The 23,623-nt window shown below is 47.0% G+C and overlaps 1 protein-coding gene across 3 annotated transcripts in view; it reads left to right on the forward strand.

Moving 5' to 3' along the window:
* The window catches only part of ARHGAP32 (Rho GTPase activating protein 32), a 172,796-nt gene that overhangs the window by 12,430 nt on the left and 136,743 nt on the right, over positions 1–23,623 (forward strand). For 2 of the 3 annotated variants that reach the window (XM_057432982.1, XM_057433006.1), the window contains exon 2: positions 22,350–22,495. The exons of the other annotated variant lie outside the window; for it this stretch is intronic. The gene's annotated coding sequence lies outside the window, so the exon portion shown is untranslated. The remainder of the gene's footprint in view (positions 1–22,349; positions 22,496–23,623) is intronic. 3 annotated transcript variants of the gene reach the window in all.

Genomic DNA, 23,623 nt, shown 5'->3' on the forward strand with positions numbered 1-23,623 from the left:
GGGGAAACGTGGGTAACATGTAGCTCTGGAGAGTGCTTTCTGAAAGCTGATTGGGAAGGTTGTTTGCTGACTGACATATGGAGTGACATACGGTGCTATTTACCACCTCGGGGGCTGAACTTCCAGGGAAGTGAGTTTCTCTTTTTGAAACATTTAACTCTATTAAGCACTTGTAGAAATCTTCCTTGTCCTAGCCAAACCCATTTACACTTTCCTTTGCTTCTGCTTGTCCCATCTGGTTGTGATTGTTTGTTGGTTTTTTCTGTTCTAAATGGACTGTAGCGTTCCAAGGGCTGAGGTTCTCAGTGGCAACCAGCACTCTTAGCTACAGCCCTCAAGGTGTTAGGTTTCTTTCACCTTCCTAGAGGATGGAAACGCATGCCAGGCCAGCTACTAGGCTGGAAAAATTGCTCTCTGCAAGGTCTAGTGGAACATCTTGCCAAGTCGTCTTAGTTCTCCTCAGGAATCGCAAGTGTTGGAAAGCGAGTAATGGCTGAGGATGGAGAAATGACATCAGAGGTGACATTTTTTTCGTTGAAGAGCTGGTTTGTAATGGAAGAATGGCAAAAATAACATGGAGCAAACTGTTGCCTTAAAACCTGCGCAAAAGAAGCTTGAGGGCAGCGAAGCTTCTGCGAGATACATCATGCCTTTGGGCGCTGGTGGGAGATGTTGAAACAAAAAGGCTTTCCAGGGAGAAGAAATGCACTGGACTTTTCCAAGCGTGACTCTTGATAGCATGGGTTCTGCTGTGAGGTTTGCTGCCTTCCAGCTGGCCCTCTGTAGGGGTTGCATTGATGGTATTATTGGTTTGGTTTTATATTGGAATATTGTGTGCAGTTCTGGTGTCCTCAACATCAAAAGGACATGGAACTGTTGGAACAAGTCCAGAGAAGGGCCACGAGGATGATCAGGGGCTGGAGCACCTCCTGTATGGAGCCAGGCTGAGAAAGTTGGGGCTGTTCAGCCTGAAGAAGAGAAGCTGCGTGGAGACCTCATAGCAGCCTTCCAGTATCTGAAGGGGGCCTGTAGGGATGCTGGGGAGGGACTCTTCATTAGGGACTGTAGTGACAGGACAAGGGGTAACGGGTTCAAACTGAAACAGGGGAAGTTTAGATTGGATCTAAGGAGGAAATTCTTTACTGTTAGGGTGGTGAGGCACTGGAATGGGCTGTCCAGGGAGGTTTTGAATGCTCCATCCCTGGCAGTGTTCAAGGTCAGGCTGGACAAAGCCTTGGGTGAGATGGTTTAGTGTGAGGTGTCCCTGCCCATGGCAGGGGGGTCGGAACTGGATGATCTTAAGGTCCTTTCCAACCCTAACTGTTCTATGATTCTGTTACTGCTTTTTCAACAAATACTTGAGGTATTCCCCTTATAGAAAAGAGAAGTGATAAAAGACTTGAAATATACAGGGGAGGGTGTGTGCAGAATGGCCTGCATATGCTAAGCTTGTTTGCGTCTTTCTAGCTTACATTAGTCTCATTTCTTTAGCAGATGCTGCAGTTTTGCAGAAGGAAACATTATGTGTGTACAAATAGCTTGAGACTCTTCCTTGTGCTCTGATTCCACTTTTGTCTTCTCCGGTCTCATTGGGAACAGCCTGACTGAAATGTGGCTGTACATCCCCATGAAAACAGCGGGTCAGAATGTGTTCCACTGCTCTCTGAGTAATCACTCACCTCGTGAACATTCATGTAGAGAGCAAGCAACAAATGTTCCTCCTCCTTGTTTCTTCCCTTTTTTTCCCCCTAGTCACTAAGAAATGGTAGTGAAAGGTTTAAGCAAGAAACTTGTGGAAACTACAATGTTTGCTGCTTAAATTGATAGGTGGTAGAAAAATTGGAAGTAAAGGTCCAGCCTCTACCAGTTTCCTGTCTTTCTACTCTATCCCAGATCTATGGCTTGATAATGTCGTTGTAGGATGCTAAATACTGATCCTTTTGTCATGTGTTTAATGCAAATAGTAAGAAGCATGTAAAGGAAAGGCCTTTTACTGCAGATTACTAAGTTCTTCATGGTGTGAGGTGCACATAACAGAGAAAAAGTGCTCTCTACTTCCGTGAAGCTTTGTGAAGATTAAGAGATTCCAATGGGAAAAATCTACCTGGATTTGTCAGGTATGTGTTTCTTAAAACTAGTTTTTAGAACGTGGAGAAGTGGTTCTTTCAGTATGTCAGAAGTGCGGGGTAATGCAGGATGGGGAGGCAATCCAGGTCATCAGTGTGATGCTTAAACCAGACAGGACAACTTTAAGAGGCTTTCTTACCTCTCTGAAATGCCCTTGTCAAAGTGCTTCAGTGAGGGCTGGTTTTGCTTACAGAGACCATACATTTAAATAAGCTTAAATACAGCTGTATGGCTTCTGGGGGGACATGAAACACACTTTCTCCCCCCCTTACTTTCCCATTAGGACTTTGGGTTTGCCAAATGACACTTCTTTGATGGTACTCAGGAGAACCAACATTCATTTTCTTGTGTGTATCCATGCATGATGAATGTTAAAAACCTGGTGACATAGGAAGATAAACCGTGTGTGGCAGCAAAGCATTTACTGCCTGCAGGACTGTGACAAGCTCATCGGTTCGGTAGAGTCTTCCTATGTGTGGTAGGCTAGAGAATGTTCTTTACAGGATCTTAGAATATAGTGGAGGTGGCAAACTACACACCAAGGGGGAGAGAGACTTCATGGGAGTGCTGTGATCACAGCTCAGCACTCTGAAAGGGGAATAGCACAGGAAGCAGAACGGAGCCATCTGTCAGTGGCCATAAGGTCCGCAGGGAATGTGCCTGGAAGTTTGGGAAAACAACTTCTTTGTGATGTAAATGTTACTTGGACTTTGCTAACCCTTGGCAGAGAGTTCTGCCCATGGAATGCTTTCTCTGGAGGTCCAGAGATAAAACACCAAGGTCCAGGTCTGGAATTGCTTAAAACCCCCATGGCTTCAGTAGGGGAGGTGATTCCACCAAGGCTCCAGGCACCTTCAAACCAATGTGAAGCGGAAGAGCAGCAGAAAGGAAATGGATCTGAGCTTCATCAGATCCAGCTCCAGTTGGTACTTCCTTGCAAACCCAAATTTGCTTGCAGGCTTGGTGCTTCTCTGGTTCTGCAGTGGGACAGTGGTATTCCAAGTGGGCACTTGATAATGCAGTGAAGCTCTCTGTCCCTGGCTCTTGTTCATTGCTGCTGCAGTTCTTAGGAGTATTTATCCAGTCTGTGTGTTTTCCTGATGGGTGGCAGAGGTGGCTCCTGAATTTCACTCCAGGTACTTCTTTGTCAAACTTCCCTGCATAAAAAAGGGCAGATTAAATGGCTGTGTTCTGGAAATGGGGCTAAATCTCTCTGAAGTGGCTTGAATAAACGTTGCTGCATAGTCTGTGTCCATCCTTTGGAGGAAGTGTTGACAGAGCAGTTAAGGTTTTTGCCTCCTTTGATGTATGAGGGTTTGACAGCTCTTCAAAATCACCATTTCTTTAAATAGGCCCAAATCTTACTTTGAAGGAAGATGAGCAGGAAAAGCGAATGACTGATGAGACCAATTTGCTTAAGAACTTCCCATTTAGGCAAGAGATCAAACTGGTTTTCATCTAAATTCCCAATTTAGAGTAAGACTGATCAAGCCGAGAGCCACATTAAGTGTTTCTGTGCACATCTTCAGATCTTCCAGAGGGTTTTGTGGGTCACTGACTTCTTTCCTGAATTGCCAGACCCTCTGTGTGGGGAAAGGACCCTAATGCTAAGAAAACATTGGAGTTATAATTCGTTTTGTGCCTGTGAGCACAAGTTTGTAAGGAAAAAACGTGGAGTATCTAGAATCCAGCTGAGCTTTACAGAATTACTTTGGAGAAGTGATCCTGAGCAGCCCCGTGGAGAAGGACTTGGGGGGGTGTTGGTCAATGAGAAGCTGAGCATGAGCTGCTTCAGAGTGCTCTTGCAGCCCAGAAACCAACCGTATCCTGGGCTGCATCAAAAGCGGTGTGACCAGCAGGTTGAAGGAGGTGATCCTGCCCCTCTGCTCTCTTGCGACCCCACTTGCAGCACTGAGTGCAGTTCTGGTGTTCTCAACATCAGAAGGACATGGAGCTGTTGGAACAAGTCCAGAGGAGGCCACGAGGATGCTCAGGGGCTGGAGCACCTCCTGTATGGAGCCAGGCTGAGATAACTGGGGCTGTTCAGCCTGTGTGGAGACCTCAGAGCAGCTTCCAGTGTCTGAAGGGGGCTACAAGGATGCTGGGGAGGGGCTCTGCATCAGGGACTGTAGTGACAGGACAAGGAGTGATGGGTTCAAACTGAAACAGGGGAAGTTCAGGTTAGATGTAAGGCAGTTCTTCTCTGTGAGGGTGGTGATGCACTGGCACAGGGTGCCCAGAGAAGCTGTGGCTGCCCCATCCCTGGCAGTGTTCAAGGCCAGGTTGGACACAGGAGCAAGCTGCTCTAGTGGAAGGTGCCCCTGCCTGTGGCAGGGGTTGGAACTGGATGATCCTAATGTTCTTTCCAACCCAAACTGTTCTTTGATTTTATGATTCCAAGCCCAGTGAGCAGAACTCATCACCTGCTTCCTTTGACTCTGCTGTAATTGACATCTAAATGCCAGAAGCAAAGTAACTCCAATCTAAAAACTGTGGAAGGCTTGAAAGCTCCTTTGGATAAACTGCCTTTGAGTAGTGTTGTGGCTTCAGTCCTTTGAAAAGCTGCCCAGTGTGTAACTGGGAGTGCAGCAGTCCTGTATGTTGCCTGGCACACCTGGAGCCTGGTCTGTAGCATGACATCTGTGTGCTACAGAATCCACTTGTTAAAGTACCAAATGTGGTAAAGGATGCTGCTCAGCAGTCACTTACCAAGGTGAGTTCAACTTCACATGTGATTTGGTACCTGCATCTTAATCTTGTCAATAGTCTTTGAGATACATCATTTTAGGGCTAGGGGAGAGAACTGAATCTCTGTCATATTTATGCATTTATCCATGACAGTTGAAATGTTCTTGCCCCAAAACATATCTATGTTTGTTCAGCACAAATACACTCTTCTGGAAGAGATCCCATCTGTTTCCTTTCTTCTGCAGCTGTGAAAACTATTCTGGTTTTTCCTTTTTTTCCTCTGGGTAAACTTACCCTTGTTTTTCAAGCCTGTAGTAGATGATTAGTAGTTGTATTTGGCTTGTTGGTTTGAAAAAGCCTGTTGTGAATTCATTACTTAATGCCATCGTACTGATACGCTCCATGAAGTTCAATCGGGAAGCAACTGGTGACAATAAGGCTTTTGGTTGACAGGCACATGGAGCGTTTGTCAGACATGTAGAGTATTTGACTCGTGTAGCAGAGGGAATTTGTAACTGTCCTGCAGTGGTTTTGACACAATGCCCAATGGCAGTGATGCTCTGGCCTAGCTGATGCTCAGCTCTGTTGTCATGTACCAAACTCCTCCGCCAGTGTTTGGATCTTGTGTTCAATTTATAGTTACCTACCTTTGGAGGTCGTGCTTGAAAGGAAATTTTCCTTCTTCATGGGGGTTGTTGATACTTGATGGTGTTTCTTTTTAGCACTGCTCTTGCACACTGCTTCCAAAGCTTTTTTTATCCTTTAAGCCAAAAGCAATCATTTTATGGTTTGTGATGTGAGGTTTGCAGAAGTTCATGTCAGGAACATGACAAGGCTTGCAGTGATGCGGTGGGGGGGGGGGAAAATCTCTGGCTCAAGGTAGTTTTAAACCCAAATGAATTAATTTTCTCTGCCTCTTACTGATGGCCATGTGGTGCTTTGCTTTAGTTTTACTCTTTTACTTAGTCTCTTGAAAGCTTAAAGGAGCTACCAGCCACCCCGAGGCTTAGAAGCACAGTGCCTTCAGTTGGAGCTGCACTAAATAACTCCTAAATAAGATCCTTTTTGCTTCTAAAAAGCCAAGAGTAAGAGAGCAGAATCAATCAGTGGTCAGCATGAACTCCTCTAGTCACCAGAGGGATAGTTTTCATGGCTCCTGTGTAAGTAAATAACAATGCAATGTAAGTAAATAACAATACAATGTAAGTAAATAACAATGCAATGTAAGTAAATAACAATGCAATGTAAGTAAATAACAATGCAATGTAAGTAAATAACAATGCAATGTAAGTAAATAACAATACAATGTAAGTAAATAACAATGCAATGTAAGTAAATAACAAGATGCCAGGAGGATTCTGCTACCTGTTGTAGAAGATTGTTGGAGGTGCTGAACCTGACCCAGTGACGGAGGTTTTGTTGCTGCTGCTTTCAGTGCCCAGGCTGAATGACTCATTCTGTGGCTGTGAGGATGAGCGAGCAGCATGCAGCCTCCTGAACCCAATGTGCGTGTTTCTTGCAGGGCTATTGGTGATTCACTTGGGTTTTGCTACAGGTTAGTTAGAATTCCTTCAATAAGCAATCCTTTTCTCGAGCTCTTTCAGATCATACGTACATTCAGTGACTTTAATAGGCATCTCTGGGAGGGAACAGCACATTTAACAGCACTTGAGAAAAAACAGTATCATTGAAATCCTGTATTTGAGTCCAACAGGACTTTAGAGCTGAGGTGGTTTTGTTTAAAGAGGGGTTTTATTGGTTCTGTTGTCTTTGCTAATGAACCAGTTTGTGTCCCCGTCAAATGATTTGAGCATCTTGTGTATGAAATAGATTGCAAAAGCCCCTTTGTGTAGTGTCTCCGCAGTGGAAACGCAGGTCTGCAGCCTCTGTGTGTGCTGACAGGCTCAGAGCCTTGCAGTTGCCAGCTGTGAGGCTGGGTTCTGCTGAGCCACAATGACTCCATGGGAAAGGGAATGCTCTCAAGAGTGGCACATTTCACTGCAGTTTTATTTACAAGGCTTCACGCTTCGGGGGGGGGGGCACAAAAAACAACATTTCAGCAGCAATTTGCTTCATAACCACTGCTCATTCAAGTTGCAGATGCGCTTGATTGAGGCCAGTGTTCCCAGCGGCTGCTGAGCCTGCAACACAAGCAGCCCCATGGATGTCGAGGGAGCTGATGTATTTAACTTAAAGCATATGCAGAGCTGCAGTGTAAACTGGAATAATAGTGGATTCTGTTTCCTAAACAGGTCTGAAGTCTAACCCATTCTTCTGTGCTTGTGGGGGGTAAAATGGCACTTTCTCCATGCTTGTTTTGCAGCCTTTTAAGATTTAGGGTAGCTCTTCCCCATCTCCATTTACAGTTGAACTCCATAGGTTTGTCTTCATAAAGCCATTTCTGTGAAGCAGGCAAGCAATCTCTTGAACATCTGTACGTAGTGTGCAAAGTTGAGAGCCAGTTTGGGTTAGAACCATGCCATGTCTGCGTGACTGCATTGTGCTGACATTTGCTCTTTGCTTGCAAGCTGGACATGACTTTCTCCTTGTGTCTTTTGAAGCAGCAGGCACTCAAGGTTATCCCCTCTTACCACCCAGGTTCTTGGGCTTTATTCTCTCACCTGCAAACTTGCCCTTTCATAATCAGGTGGAATTAGCTCATCCCTTCCTCCCCAGCAAAGCCATGATCTGCATTGTCCCTCTTCATCAGGGACTGTAGCGACAGGACAAGGGTTTAAGCTGAAACAGGGGAAGTTCAGGTTAGATGTAAGGAAGAAGCTCTTCCCTGTGAGGGTGCTGAGGCGCTGGCACAGGGTGCCCAGAGAAGCTGTGGCTGCCCCATCCCTGGCAGCATTCAAGGCCAGGTTGGACACAGGGGCTTGGAGCAGCCTGCTCTAGCAGAAGGTGTCCCTGCCCGTGGCAAGGGGTTGGAACTGGATGAGCTTTAAGGTCCCTTTCAACCTAAACCAGTCTGGGGTTCTATGATTGTCTCATGTGATGACCCCTGCAGTGGACAGTGCTTGAATCTCATATTGCTGCTGCTCAGACATGCTGTGAAGCTCTTTGCTCAGGTGAAAAACACGGTTAGTCCCATTTTGCAGGTAGGCAGACCATTTGTTGTAAAATCACATCTGCTCATTGTTAACCTGGGGAAGTACTGTTGACCTGAGACCCTATTCTAGGTGCTCAGGAATGCAACTGGGAGTAGGAATGGCCACCAGCCTCAGATGTTGCTGTGTTACGTACTTGAGTGCATTCACCAGTAGATGTTGCGAATCCGAGTTTCTCTTGACTGAGCCTCAGCCATTGGTTTGCCCTTGTTCTTCAATTGCAGCAAAGTTTAGGCCAGAGCACTAGTTCCATTCCTCCCCCCCCCCCCTTGTCTCTTTTAGGGACAACGTTTTTGAGGCTCATGTTGTCTGGTCATGCCTCTGGAAATGTAGATTTTATCTGACAGCGCCTGGATGTTGGCTGCACCTTCTCTTCAGCAACTTGGGTATTTAAGAAGAGGAGGTCACCACTTGAGCGTGAGAAAAAAGGAGTTTATTGAGTTGCAAAAGAGCATACTTGTCTCTTTGAATTCCTTTGAGAAAAGCCCTACATTATGTGTATTGCTGTTTGGAATTGGCCCCATGCATTTGGCAAGCACAAATGGAAGTGGGTAGTAGAGCCAGAGTATTGTACTTGTTCCTTTTAGTGCTAGATCCTGAAGGTTGGTGTGTCTTTAGGTTTCAGTGAAGTTACCATATCAATAAATCAGTCACGTGGGTGTTTGTATGTGTTGGAAGCAGATTTTAATAGTCCATTTGATTTCAGTGCTTGAGTTTTTCCCTGTGCATTTGCATTGAATAAATCATGGCATTAAAATGCTGCTTGTAACGTAGAATAATGTATGTCCTGAAGCAAAGACGTTAGAAATAGGAACTTTGGAGACCTGTCTTTGTTTAGCGTGTTGTTAATGTGATCCACGTTCCATAAATGCTGCGGTGGGGATGTTAGACCAAAACAGTGGTGACAGTTTATGCTATGCAAGAGCAAGGTGATGTCACCAGCTACAGAAAACAATAGAAGAAGGATGTTTATTGAGGAGAGAATTCTCAGTCTTGTTATAAACTTCAGCATTCATTTCTGCTTCCACTGAAAGCTGTAGGAAAACTTAGGTTCAAAGAGCACAAAGCAGCACTGGGCACACAAAACGAAGAGAAACTAATTTCACATTATTGCTTGGGAAGAGAAAATCTACGTTCCCTTCCTTTGCTGGCTATCCTCCAGCTGCTGGTGGTGACATAAAATGGGGATTGTGAGTTTGATCCCATGCTTATTCCAGCTGCAGTTCTGGGACTTGCAATCATACTGTATGCAGTTGTGCCCTCAACATCAGAAGGACATGGAGCTGTTGGAGCAAGTCCAGAGGAGGCCACGAGGATGCTCAGGGGCTGGAGCACCTCCCCTATGAAGACAGGGTGAGAACATTGGGGCTGTTCAGCCTGGAGAAGAGAAGCTGCATGGAGACCTCAGAGCAGCTTCCAGTGTCTGAAGGGGGCTGCAAGGATGCTGGAGAGGGGCTCTGCATCAGGGACTGTAGCAACAGGAGAAACTGAAACAGGGGAAGTTCAGGTTAGATATAAGGAAGAAGCTCTTTATTGTGAGGGTGCTGAGGCGCTGGAGCAGGCTTCCCAGGGAAATGGTAAATCCTCTATCCCTGGCAGTGTTAAAGGCCAGGTTGGACGGGGCTTTGAGCAAGCTGCTCTAGTGGAAGGTGTCCCTGCCCGTGGCAGGGAGTCGGAACTGGGTGATCTTAAGGTCCTTTTCCAACCCAACCCATTCTATGGTTTTCGTTCATTGCATGAATTTTCTTTTCCCTCCTTGATCTCCAGCACTTGCTACAAACAAGGTCTTCACACCTTCCACTTCACCTTTTCCGGGCGCACACGTGTGTGAAAGCCCTTCTCTGGGTTGGGTTGAATTGGTAATACACCGAAGTCTACACACTCATCTGCTCCTCAAAGTGTCTCGGTAAAGTGGGGCATGGAAGCTTGGTAGTGAAGTGTTTCTCTGCTTTACCTCAAAGTCAGAGCAGCTCAGCAGCCCATCTTCTATGGTTCCTGTATGGTGCACTTACCATTTATCAAAGCAAATAGGAAGCTGTCACTATTGGCAAACGAATCATGCCAATTGTATTTGGCCTTTCAAAGGCATTCTCTAATTGAGCTGTTAAAGAAATTGCTTACCCAGAAGGCATGCAACAGGAAATAATAAAAGCTCTTTTCTTTGGGGAGTGTTTTTAATGTCTATGTTGGGTATTTGATACTTGGAATTAAATAATGGGGAGAGTAGTAACTGCAGACTGTTCCAAAGGGAAGCATCAACAAAGGGGAGGAAATTCCCCCCTGAAAATTCTGGGCTGGCAAGATGGTGCTCTTTGGATTCTGGATTGATATTTAAAATGTCTTCAGCTCTGCAGCATCCCCCTTGTCTTGAGGCCTTGTTTGCTGAGTGCTGTCCAGGAGTCAATTTGTCTTGGCATTGACTTTTATCTGAAATGTAACTCTTGCACCAAAGTCAAGCACTCAAAATCCCATAGACCTGTTTCAGTGGCATTTTGCCAAAGAAAGGGTAGGGAATTGCTCCCCAGTGTCAGATAGCTCTGGTCCTCCTCCTGGTCTATAAAGATGATGGAACCAGTGAATTTCAGAGGGCAGTCAGCTTCAACTGCTGTATCTATATGGATTTTAGTGGCGCTAAAACCAGTTGAGGATTTAGTCCTTGGTATAGCTGGAAAAACAGTGTCACGACAGAGTTGTCTGTTTCTGTATGCACAGTAACCAGTGAGGAACCACAAACCTCATGTTATGAATACATTTACATAGAGCATTGTTCAGCGTTCCGCAGTGATTTTTACGCTGCTGCTGAATTTATAAGTTGTTGAATATATCAAGCTCTAGAAATGCCTGAATTAAAGGCACCATAAGATCTTTCTAGTGAGGAGAGCGGCTGTTATGTCTTGAATGTACCAGGATTTCTTGTTTTGGGATTAAATTCCAACCTTTGGAAAATACTGCAGGTGCTTGGGAGCTGTTTGTCGGATGATTTGGGAGAGGGTGAACTGGAAGTTACCTGGAACATATGTTGACCAGAACTCTGTTCTGAAACCTGTGTTTAGCTCAGTAGGGCCGTAGCCAAAGGAATAGAACTCACAGATTATAATACATATTCATCTTTGCAGCTTCCTGAGAGAGAGATCAAACTTGCTTTTTACATGGTGAGTGCTACTGGACCAAGTCTGTTAATTTAATGGCATGGGAGGGATGCAAACAGCAGAATTTTCTTTGGCCTAGGAAGGTGATACACCTGTTTGTAAATTCCTCAGGGCACTAATAAACCCCAGTGGCCCTGAGCAACCTCATCTGGGGCCTGCACCCACATCCTTGAGCCCAGGCTCAAGGCTCAGTGTGTCCCTGGGCTGTGCTGGAGGAGTGTGGTCTTCTGCTTGGCCGCAAGTGTCTGCCCCAGGAGTGTCTTGGTCTGGACCTCAACCCACAGGCTGGCCTCTTAGCTCTCTCCAGTTGCTATGGACCTGAGCCTAACCCTGACCTAAGGATTGGCTTCCCAGCTTGACCTCAGCCCTGCCTCAACACCAGGGTACCATGTTATGAGCTGGACTCTGGGCTGGAGCTGCTGCCGTTCCTGGGTCAGTCGTGCTTGCCTTGCTGGAGCTGGGCCCTGCCAGGGAGATGTGACAGCACCAGAGGCACCCCAGCTGGGGTTTGATTGATGCTCGCTGCTTGCCTCTCAGACTCTGTAAGCAAGCTTATTGTACACGAGTAGTTCTCGCAGCTGAATTCGGCTTTGTGCGTACCCAGCGTATCGGGAGCAGGTATGTCTCAACCTGTTTCTAGTCAGCTTGCTTTCCATTTTCCCTTTTTTAGTTTTAATTAAATGTAAATGCTTGGAATTAGGTTTTTTTTTCCCCCCACTTCAGCCTCTTGCTGGTCCTTACAGTTCTGTTGAAAACAGTGGAAAGCTTTCTGGAGAGTGATACTCGAGCTGTGGATCTGTTAAGCCTCTTTGTTCCCCCCCCCCCCCCCCCAGCTCTAATTCCAGACCAGCAGCCTATCCAGATCTTCTGCTGCATTCTCTTAATCCTCAGAAGTTCAGGATATTTTTTTTTTTCTCTCTCTCCAGAGGAATTTTAATTATTCTTGTATCATGAGTGTGGAAAAAAATATCCCCTTTCGTGTCGTGTGAACGTGCAGGCAGTGCTATTGTCAGGTCTCGGTGGGTTACTTGCATATAAATAAATTAAAGGGGGGGAAGTAATCTTTTGTTAACGTTGCATTCTCTTAGGCTGCTATGGTAACAGATGAGAGAGAGACAGGGCTTGCGTGGTAAAGCCTCATGGCAAAGCGGGAGCAAGAAGGGAAGAGAGCACAAATCCTTTAGCAATCAGAGAATGAACTGCGTTGGAAAAGACCTTTTAAGACCGAGTCCACCCATTCCCCACAGCTGCCAAGGCCACTACTAACCCATGGCACTGAGGGCAAAGTGATCTGTCTTCGTGGCTGCCACCCATGATCCCAACTCACAGCCACCCCTCATCTGCCCCCATAGTGAACCACACTGCTGTCCCTACCCTTCATGACCACCCCTCATCTTCCCCCCATAGTGAACCACACTGCTGTCCCTACCCTTCATGACCACCCCTCATCTTCCCCCCATAGTGAACCACACTGCTGTCCCTACCCCTCATGCCCACCCCTCATCTGCCCCCATAGTGAACCACACTGCTGTCCCTACCCCACATGACCACCCCACATCTTCCCCCATAGTGAACCACACTGCTGTCCCTACCCCTCATGACCACCCCTCATCTTCCCCCATAGTGAACCACACTGCTGTCCCTACCCTTCATGACCACCCTGTATCTCCTCCCACCATCAGCCCTCACGGCAGTAGGTGGGACTGCGGCTTTTTCAGCTGATTCTGTGGGTTCCCCCCCCCTCCTTGACTCAGCTCCTTTGCGTGGCTTGTCAAGGTGGCATTGCTGTGGGGATGGCTTCTGAATCATCCCGAATGACTTTCTCGACTCTGGACCTTGCCAAGGCAAGGCAGTGGGCAGTTTCATAGGTTCTTAGAATGGTTTGGATTGGAAGGGAACTTAAAGCGCATCAAGTCCCACATCCCTGGGCCTCCAGTTTCTCTTAAACTTCTGCTGAGGGGTGGGATTTTCCCCCTTCCATGTATTTCATATGACTTCTGTGCTGCTGAATGATAGAGTGATTTCTTTGAGCTCCTGGGGAGGGTACTTGGCATCTTGAGTTCTTCTTGGTGAAGTATCAAGAGAGGATTATCGTTACTGCTTCAGTGGGAGTGTTTAAGCGCAGAGTTCCAGAGCATGGGATCTTTCCTGCAGCAGCTTCATCCGAAGCTTTAGCACTGTGGATGTCATGTCATGGAGGTGGTTCCAGAAGGGAGTAAACACATTCTGAACTGTCAGTTAGCAGTGTCAGATAGTGTCAATCCCACAGCTGGGAAGAAAGAGCAATGCCAGGTCTTCGGCAGAGCTGGAGGGAGGGAATGGGACATAACAGGAGGGGCAAAGGGAAGGGAGGATGTTTAGCATCAGATCTCAGTTTCATTACATAAGGCTGAACATCATGGCACGACGCTTGGCAGAGATGGGTACGGGGTATTCTGCGTTGCTGTGGGCCTTGGTCTTCCTCTTTCTGCCTGTAACAGGAAGCAGAGTACCCAAGGTTGCTTCATGAGGGTAGAAACGGATGGTGGTTGGGACAGGGTGGGAGATGAATTAACCGAGATGAAACCCCAATTTCTATGCCGAGTTATAAATAGCGGGAAGTTAAATTTGGGCCTCTCGTATGCGCTGTGAGCTTGTTACAGTGAGAGCTCTGTCACTGCTGTGTCCTTGCCATCCTCAGGAGTTTGTGGAAAAAGCCTGCTTTTGCAAGGCAAGAGGCTTTGTGGGACCTTCTGTGTCCTGTTTGATTGCCCCAGCCTCTGGGGAGAGATGGAGCAGGTCAGCAAGGACTGCTGAGTGCCGATTCAGGACAGGTCTTGCAGGGGAGGAAATACTCTGGGGTCCTTTACAGCCTAATTCTGGTTGCAGGAACGGCCTTATTTTGCAAGCTTCTGTGGTTTGAGATGTGCCCTGAAGGACAGTGAAGGACTGCAGTGTGGGATTGTCCTGTCTGAGCTGAGGAAGGCAAGCCATCGCCTCGCAACACCTTCGTTAGTCCTGGAAATACACTTTTATTTGTCATTATTTAAAGAGAAGTGCCATTACATGATGTATTTCCAACAGTGCAGGTGATTAATTGTACCGGCTCAGATTATTCCTGGCTTCCTGTTTCCTTTCCCAGTTTCACTCGAATGAAGGATATTTCATCCCTAGACACTTCTTCATTTTCTGCTCCATAAACCAGCATAGTGCTGAAGAGCTGATGTAGCAAGAAGCCCCTTGTAAAAGGTAAAGTTGGGTCATTTCCTTGCCTCTGACAATGTTGTTCCTTTTCTGGAGAGTGTGGCACCATTCAGGTGACAGGCTGAGAGAGCTGGGCTGGGTGAGCCTGCAGAAGAGGAGGCTCCTTAAGGGGAGACCTTAGAGCAGCTCCAGTGCCTAAAGGGGAAACCTGGAGAGGGGCTTGGGACAAGGGATGTAGGGACAGGCCAAGGGGAATGGCTTTAACCTGCCAGAGGGGAGACTGAGATGAGCTCTTAGGCAGAAGCTCTTCCCTGTGAGGGTGCTGAGGCGCTGGCACAGGGTGCCCAGAGAAGCTGTGGCTGCCCCATCCCTGGCAGTGCTCAAGGCCAGGTTGGACACAGGGGCTTGGAGCAAGCTGCTCTAGTGGAAGGGGTCCCTGCCCATGGCAGGGGTTGGAACTGGATGAGCTTTAAGGTCCCTTTCAACCCAAACCAGGCTGGGATTCCATGGTTCCTGCTAAAGCTGGCTTTATTCCCTCATAACTGTAAAGCAAAATGATTTCTGAAAAGTTTGGGTTTTTACTTTGGAATTCACTTAAACCGAAGCAAGCTGCAGATAGGGATTTAAAATGGAATCTTCTTTTCATCACCTACTTCTATTACAGCCGATGAGTACTTGGCCTTTGTGTGCCATGGATGCAGGATGCACTGAATTGCCTCTGTTCTCTTGACGCACCACAGTCACGTGCTGGTTTTGGCTGCCAGGGGAAGGAGTAAAAGCGTGCATTGAGAGAGCTGAAGTGTTACAGGGAGATCAGCACAGTTACTTGTGTATATGTTTTGTTTGGTGAGCTCTGTGTTGTACAATTACTGCTGGCAGTGCTCTGAAGTAAGGGAGCTGTTTCCATTTGGGGCACAGAAAGGGAAAAGCATGGAGGACAGAAACTGTAAGTGTTTGAAGACATTGGGAAATAAGGATGCTCAGCAAAGCCTTTCCTGTGTCAAGCAACCCATGAGTCTAGAGCTTGAAATAGAACAGGGCTGCCTGGCTTGCCCACTGCTCTGCTGTGAAGCTACTCTCATTTCCTAGCAAGAGTCTCGGTGTCACTATGGTGTTGGTAATAAATTGAACCAGCAGATGTTCATTTCCTGCTTTGCAGTGATTTCCACAGAGCTTTCTCAGGTCTGAGTAACTGCTCCAACCAACACATGCTGGGGTGGTGCTTTTGTTTTCAGCTGGGAGGTTCAGCTTTTGACCCTTCGTACAGCTCTTGAGGATTTTGGGGTCTGGCTGCGTCGGTTTGGGTTGGGGTTTGTTGTTATTCCACAAGTGCAGCGAAGGGACAGTGCATTGGAGCCTGGTTTGGGTTTTGCTCGTTTTCTCAGCTCCTTTAAAACCCTTCTGACCATGCAGACCTTCAGCTTCGGCTCTGCTCGTGCTTGGCTCTCTTGTAGTCCTCCTGCTTGGGTGGTTGCTGTTGATCAGCCTGTATTTCCAGTGGGGTTCACATCTGTCAGCTCTCTTGAGGCTGAAAGGCAGCGTTTGGGGGGTGAAGTCTGGTCAGAGCGGAGGAGATGGGTGTGGGTAGGATCAGGAGAGACAGAGACGAGTGGAATGAATCAGACATTTGAAGCTGGGTGGGTACATTTATTCTGCCTGCAGAGTGGTTGTCCTCATGGTTAGGAGGAAATGCAGCTCGGGGAGCGAAAAGAGGCAGTGTATGGCAGAACCCTGCTGGTTCTCACTGGAGGCCTCAGAGACAAGACACGAGTGTTGTTTCGTGACAAGATCAGCACGATCAAACAACTCATGTGCCCTTTAGAGCCATTTGTTGCCTATGGAAGGGGAACAGCCGTTTTTGTCTCCTTTCCGTCATTGGCCTTTAATGCTATGAGGGACAGAGACCCTGATTTTGAACGCCATAGGGTAAGTACAAAGAAGATTCCTTCTTGCCTGGTGATTGCTCAGTACACAGGTACAGCAGCACACCTGGAAGGCCTTCAAAGGGCGGGCAAGACGAGACATGGCAAAAGCCATTTTGCCTGAACATGTTTCTCATGTTAAAGACAAGGCGTGTGCTGCTCTGAAGAAGCTGTAGCTGTTCCCGAGGCCTTTAACAGCCTCCGTCAGGGCGTTGCTGTGGATGCTGTCAGGAATACTCTCTTAGCAGTAAGAACGCGTTATCTTTGTTCCATGTATTGTCAGTGTCCGCAGGTTGTGATGCTGTCAGGTTGTGACACACGGGGCACGAGGTTCCTGTGGTTGGCACAGCAAACGGTGTGTTCGCCTGTCAAGTGTATTTGTGTGGTTCCAGTGGGCCTATAGGGATGCCGGGGAGGGACTCTTCATTAGGGACTGTAGTGATAGGACAAGGGGTAAAACTGAAACAGGGGAAGTTTAGGTTGGATCTAAGGAGGAAATTCTTTCCTGTGAGGGCGGTGAGGCACTGGAATGGGTTGTCCAGGGAAGTTGTGAATGCTCCATCCCTGGCAGTGTCCAAGGCCAGGTTGGATGAGCCTTGGGTGACATGGTTTAGTGTGAGGTGTCCCTGCCCATGGCAGGGGGGTTGGAACTGGATGATCTGAAGGTCCTTTCCAACCCTAACTATTCTATGATGCCCTCAAGGTTTGATGTTACTCTCGGCAATTACAGAGGCTTCCAGGGTCATTCACTATCTCAGTGTGCCATCAAATAAGGAGGTACAGGAGACAGACCTCTTTCTTCCTGAATATAGGTTTAGAACATAGAACTAACCAGCTTGGAAAAGACCTTTAGGATCATCAAGTCCAACCATTTCCCCAGGGCTGCTAAGACCACCATAGATGAGGGCCTCATGTATGCAGTTTGTGAACCCTTCCAGGGATGGCGATTCTACCACTTTCCGGAGCCATATCCTTTTAAAAGGAAGAAAAGACACAAAGATCCAGTATCCAAGGGAAGCCCCTGTAAATCCTGAAAGGCCTTGGACCAGCCAAGCAATGGATTTGTAGCTTTTACCAGTCCTAGGACACAAGGTTATAAGATTATTATAGTAACCGCTTTGCCCCGTTATTTCTATGTAATTTTAGCTCTGCGAATCCATTGCTGGAGCCCCAAAATACCATCTATTGAATTATGTAAAGCATTAATCTTTAAATCTAGCAGAGATACTAAAAAGCTTGGGATTATGAGGCTTTTCTGGAGGCATGTACTCGCACTTAGATCCGGTGCTTTCTGTTACCAGGCCTTCAAGGGCGTCTCTGGTATCATTGACTGGTTTTGGTAGGAGGAAGTACTTTTCAAGCTCTGAAGCTTTAAAACAGAAAAGATGGAGATTAGTGCTCATTGTTAGGGTTCTTAAAGCATGGTTTTCCTGCAGTGCGGTTGCTGTGGGTGTTGAGGACAGATTCTGGAGATGGTAACAGGACTCCAGAAGCTTACAGGAAGCTATTTAATGGTTTTGGGCAGGTTTTCAGCCTGACTAAATGAACCAGCATTTCACTGAATGAACGGCAATTGCATCAGTTAGTGTACATTTTATGTCTCTTTTGGGTTTGAGAGGAAAAGCCCACTCACCAGTCCTTTATTAGGCTTCTGCTGAGGGCCAGATGTTTCTCTGCTCCAAAACTGAGGCCGTAATGCAAAGAGGCACTCTGCAGTGAAGTCCTTAGCAGCACAAGTGCCTTCCCCAGAGAGAAAAGCGAATGTGTTGAGGGTAAGGTATTGACTTCTATTATGAATGGTTTGGGAGGGGGAATACGTTTGGGGCTTGCTGAGGGATCGTGGGTAGCGCTGATTCGTGCAGTCCCAATGAAGTAAGTGCAGAGTCCTTTCTAAGGAGCACAAATGACAGTGCAACCGTCTGAACCCAATTAGATGGCAAACAAGCAATCTTCTGGCATCTAAGTGGTGGTTATTGTCATCATGGAAATGAATTGCCAAAGGAATACACTGGAGCTGAGCAGTGCATAACACAAGGAGGTGTTCCTGCTCCTGCGGGTCCCAGCTCAGTGTGTTCTCAGGGGAACGAGTGTTCCTGTCGCTTAGGTGCCATGCTAACAGGAAATTCTGATCCATTAGTCTTTGTGCTGTTGTTTAGTGGCCCATTGAGAACATGCCAAAGGATACAGAAGTGTTTGCCCATGGCCAAGAGCGCTCCCTTTGCTTCCTGCGATGGTGAGGATTTTCAGCTTGGAAACAGTTGAAACTGGAGCAAAGCTGGGTCAGGATGGATATGGACAACAGTGCATTCTTTCAGAGAGAAGCAAACAGATGTTCAAGCAAAAATAATCAAACAGAAAATGACCTTTTCCTCTGCATTAGCTGCCATTAGAAGAGATGGAAGGGGAAGCCTCCAGAAATGAAGTTCTGCAACCGAGAGAGGCACTCGGGAAGTTGCGCCGTGTCCTGTGGCAGAAATAGCTCCTGTGATGGATTCCCTGTTTCCTGGTTGTGTTTTCAGCAAGCTGGCTTCTACAGGAGTGTTTTTTGAGCAGTCTCTTCTATAATGGCCTTGCCCAGACTTCCACTTCCCAACCCCTCCAAATTGCTTGTTTCTTTTTGAATGAATCCCTTTATATGTAAGCCTATGGAGCGCTGAGGCATCAATATTGTCACAGAAACTAGAACTGCAGCGCTGGCTTTCAGCCAGAAAACACACTGATTCATGGCTTGGATGTGGGTGTCTGGAAATGAAGTAAACTCTGATTCTCAGGTGAATCAATGAAGGAGGAATTTGTGTTTGTATATATTGACTGTTTTCCCCCTAGGAGGTGTTTTAGAGCATCTTTCTTCCTCCCCGTCTCCTTCATTTGTACCATTTTAAATGGTAGGAAGGATGCTAACTACACCTCAACTGCTTAGATGAGTAAATACAGCTCTGTGAGGTGAATACTAACTTGTTCCTTCTTTTCATTATAGCTCAGCTTTAAATTCACGAAGTATGAGAGGTGGAAGCTGGGATTTTGTGATCTAGCAATTTGTTGTCATTATGGGCTGCTTTGAGAGCAGGTTTGTGTCTGGAATGTGTGAATGTGGTTTCTGTGTAGGCCACCAGGATGCGCTAATTGCAGATCAGGGTTGCTAAATGCAAGCTCAACTTCTATAAATGTTGGTTGTGCCCACAGTGAATCCTACGTTTTGTTTATATTTATACATAGAAACAAGGTAATTGCAGCACACACACAGGCACAAGTGGAGATGTGAACAGCAGGGCTGTGTTATGGGTACACGTGCTTTCAGCATCCTCCTGTTGCTGAGAGTTTCTCATGCTGTCTTTGAGTTAGGGCATCTTGTCATGGAATCAGAGAATCCCAGACTGGTTTGCGTTGGAAAGGGCCTTAAGATCACCCAGTTCTAGCTCCTGGCCGCAGGCAGGGACACCTCACACTACAGCAGCTTGCTCCAAGCCCTGTCCAACCTGGGCTTGAACACTGACAGCTTCTCTGGGCACCCTGTGCCAGCACCTCAGCACTCTCACAGTAAATAACTTCTTCCTTATCTCCATCCTGAACTTCCCCTGTTCCAGTTTGAACCCATCACCCCTTGTCCTATCGCTGCAGTCCCTGATGCAGAGCCCCTCTCCAGCATCCTTGTAGCCCCCTTCAGACACTGGAAGCTGCTCTGAGGTCTCCATGCAGCTTCTCTTCTCCAGGCTGAACAGCCCCAATGTTCTCAGCCTGGCTCCATACAGGAGGTGCTCCAGCCCCTGCTCATCCTCGTGGCCTCCTGGCCTTGCTCCAACAGCTCCATGTCCTTCCGATGTTGAGGACACCAGAGCTGCACAATTAATATCAGTTAACAAGGAATCATTCCTGTCAGTAATTGGAGACTACAGTGAAGTAGTTTAACAGGGTTTACACATTTGAGTGCCATGTGTTAGTGACGACTGCTTTTCAGTTATTGCGAGTAATATGCAAGATGCTCTTTCCTTCCATTTCTTCCTCTTCTTTGTGGCTTAGGTGATTTTTGTTTTCGTGGGCTATGCTTGTCTCTGCAGGTCTTTTACCTGAGATCCAGAAAAGTCCATTTTAGAGCTGTGGGTTTGCCTTCTGTCAGGACTGTTACAAGCTCACATCTATGTGGACCTCTTAAACAGGGGAAGTTTAGGTTAGATATAAGGAAGAAGTTCACTGTGAAGGTGCTGAGGCACTGGGATGGGTTGCCCAAGGAAGTTGTGAATGCTCCATCCCTGGTGGTGTTCAAGGCCAGGTTGGATGGAGCCTTGGGTGCCATGGTTTAGTGTGAGGTGTCCCTGGCCATGGCAGGGGGTTGGAACTGGATGATCTAATCTATGATTCTGTGATGGTGTGCATTTGTTAGTCCACGGGCTTTTGAGTGAGTTGCTGCTGAGATGGTGTATCCCGTGCAAGTATGTACCAGGGGTTTTGGTGCTGCTGTGAGTGTGATAATGCTCTTGGAGTCCCAGAACGATGGAGACCTCGTGGGTTCGGCGGGGCAGAAGATTCAGGATGGGTCTGTCTTCCACTCAGTGGTGCTGGGGATATCCCTGGAGACGTTCAAGGCTGTGGTTCTGCACAACCTGGTCCAGTTGAGGATGTCCCTGCTCATTGCAGGGGGTTGGACTAGGTGAGCTTTGAAGGTCCCTTCCAACACAAACCACTCCATGGTTCTACCTGTGGAGGAGCTAGAACCTGCTTATGTAGTGCAGGAAAAGTGTGCTACCAGGAGGACTGGTTGGGAGCCAATATTGGTTTGCTTTCCCATTTCAGAATCTGTTTCAAACCCTCCCCCTTCTGCCTTCTGATTTTAATAAAGCAAAGGAACAAATTTGTTCTTTAAGACAATTGTTTCATTAGATTCTGAGGCTTAGATGTTTCCAGCATGCACAACTGAGAGACATTAGGTGTGGGGGAGAGGGGAAGAGGAAGCCTCTGTGGCCCTTGTGTGCTTTAAAAAGCATCTCTCTGTTTCTAAGGTGCCCTAAAATGCCTTCTCTCTGCTATGAGTTGTTCTGTGTGGGGTTTTTCTACCCTCTCTTAAATTAGTGGGGCAATTTTGGTGGTTATTGTTGTAGATTTTCTTAATACTAGGCTCTAGCTTTTCAATAGGGGGACAGAGCTGGCTGGGGAAAGCAGGTCCTTCTGTCTCCCTGCTTTCCCTGTGCTGTGCGCCTTCATTTGCCTCTCGTCTTTTCTGAATAGTGTGGCTTTTATATCCTCATTCCAATTGGGAATGGATGTGGAGGAGGCGAATGAGGTAATGCTTCCTCAAAGGCATCTCTGTTGCTGCTAAACAACTCCCTGCTGTGCTTCCTACCCCGCGTGGTGAAGCTGCTGCCTTGTAGCTGCCCTGTCACCAATGGCAGGGATGTCATTTTAGGTCTTTTAGAGTCCTCATTGTGTTCTGGGGCTGTATTTTGACTCAAATTCACGAGGAGGCCCGTGTATAAATGGGGCTCATGGAGCATCTGACAGCAGCCAGAGATGTGTCTAAAGGAAAGCAGCATTCTGGTTGGGCTCTTGAGGAAAGTGCAGGAGTAACAAGCCTTCCTGTACATCCATTATTTGCCTTTCAGTGAGATGGGAGCAAAACTGACCCATGTTTTTAGCCTGGCAGTAAATATGGGAATACAGAGTAAAGAAGAGACACAAATGATGGCAATTATTGGTGCTTTGCTGCAAACGGTGGGGGCATTTGACTAACCTGCCTTGTAAGTGCAAACAGACTATTGAACAGCAGAACACATCACTGTGAGGAGTAGACAGCGCTTGGATTTCACAGTGAGGATGAAGGACAGGATTCAAGGCAAAGAATGAGCTGGTTTGTGTCCCCCGATAACCGCATTTGACAGCGTAGCAGCTGTGTTGGCAATAACTTCATGCACACAAGTTCTGCAAAGCTTTGCTTATCTCTAAGGCTACTGTGTTTGGAATGCACCCGATTCAGCTGTTCAGACCCTAAATGCGAAGCTTTTCAGACTGGTTTTATAAAGCCAACCCAAAACAGCCTCCCCAACCCAAATGTAGGTTAGAGATGATTGTGACCTGATGGTTCTGTTTAAAATTAGGACTGGTGGGTTGGTTTCTGCTCCCCCTCCAAATGCTGTCTTCATTTGAGCCAAGGAACTTAAGCGACCTTGTTTCTTCTGTAGAGTCCTGAAGTTTCTCCTAATGATGTTCCACTCACTGGAGCAGATGAGCAGAGTTAGAAACCACCTCCCCTGGTAGGACACATCTACCCCAGCTTGTGCAGTGGAAGACAGGTGACTGTGTCTTCCACTGGAGCCCATGCAGACAAGTGAGCACCTCCGGGGGTGGAAAGCATTCCTGTATCTCCAAACGCTGTTTGCAGGTGAAATATAAGTATTTTAAGTTCTATGCACAAAAAAAAACCTGTGAGTTCTGGAGGGGCTGCAGGATTTTAATGCTAATCATGGAATCCCAGACTGATTTGGGTTGGAAAGGACCTTGAGATCATCCAGTTCCAACCCCCTGCCATGGGCAGGGATAATTCACAGTAGACCATGTTCTCACCCATCTCTCAGAGTTGATCTTTTACCTTAAAGTGAGCTCTGAAAGTCTCTTTGGCCCTTCTTGAGAAGAACTGGTGAGACTGCAGCGACTGGGATTTCACATGTTGGTGGGATTGCTCTCATGGAAACTGAGGTTGTGTTGATAGGTGCAGTATGGCAACAAAAGCCAAGTAGCAAGCAGAGAGGCTGTTCTCCTCTCCTTCCACAGCCCTGTCGTGTCCCTGCGGGGTAGTTGGCATCTCCAAGCATCCATGTATCCATGGCTGATGCTGCTGTGGAGGAGAGCAGAAGGAGGTGCAGGTCAGCAGGGTTTGCTGTGCTGGAGGCAGTGCAGCAGAGCTGCCCTTCTCTCTCCCTGAAACACATTCAAAGCTTTTTGGAATAACTGTGCTTGGCTCTTTGCACTCCTCTGAATCCCAAATACTGAGGAAGAAGGCATCACAGAGAAATACAGAGGAGGTTTGGCTGAATGTGCTGAGCAGGTTGGGACAAGAGCTTGTTCTGCCTTGAAACGAGCTGAAGATGAAAGGCAGTTAGTGAATGGTGAGGGTTCAGTAGTTCCTAATGTGTGTTACTTCATCTGAGGGGCCAAAGGTCAGTGAAGATGACTTTCTAACTGCCTTACAGTGCACTGGTTGGTGCTGGGAAGTGTAAGAAGGATTAATCAGAGCATTGAACTTGGTATGAGTTTTCCATGTCTAGTGTCAGTGGGGTTTGGGGTTTGAGCATAGGATCATAGAATGGTTTGGGTTGGAAGGGACCTAAAGATCATCCGGTTCCAACCCCTTAACCAGCTTTCTTTACTCAAAGGACTGAGGATATGGGGGTGCTTCATTCATCTCAGTTACCAGGCTGCTAAAACCATGGGGAATGTGTGGAGTTACTGAGGGTTC

The sequence above is a fragment of the Pezoporus wallicus genome, unplaced genomic scaffold (genome assembly GCF_028554395.1).
Source record: "Pezoporus wallicus isolate ANWC-B61680 ecotype Strahan unplaced genomic scaffold, APGP_CSIRO_Pwel_v1 contig_11829, whole genome shotgun sequence".
Classification (NCBI taxonomy): Eukaryota; Metazoa; Chordata; class Aves; order Psittaciformes; family Psittacidae; genus Pezoporus; species Pezoporus wallicus.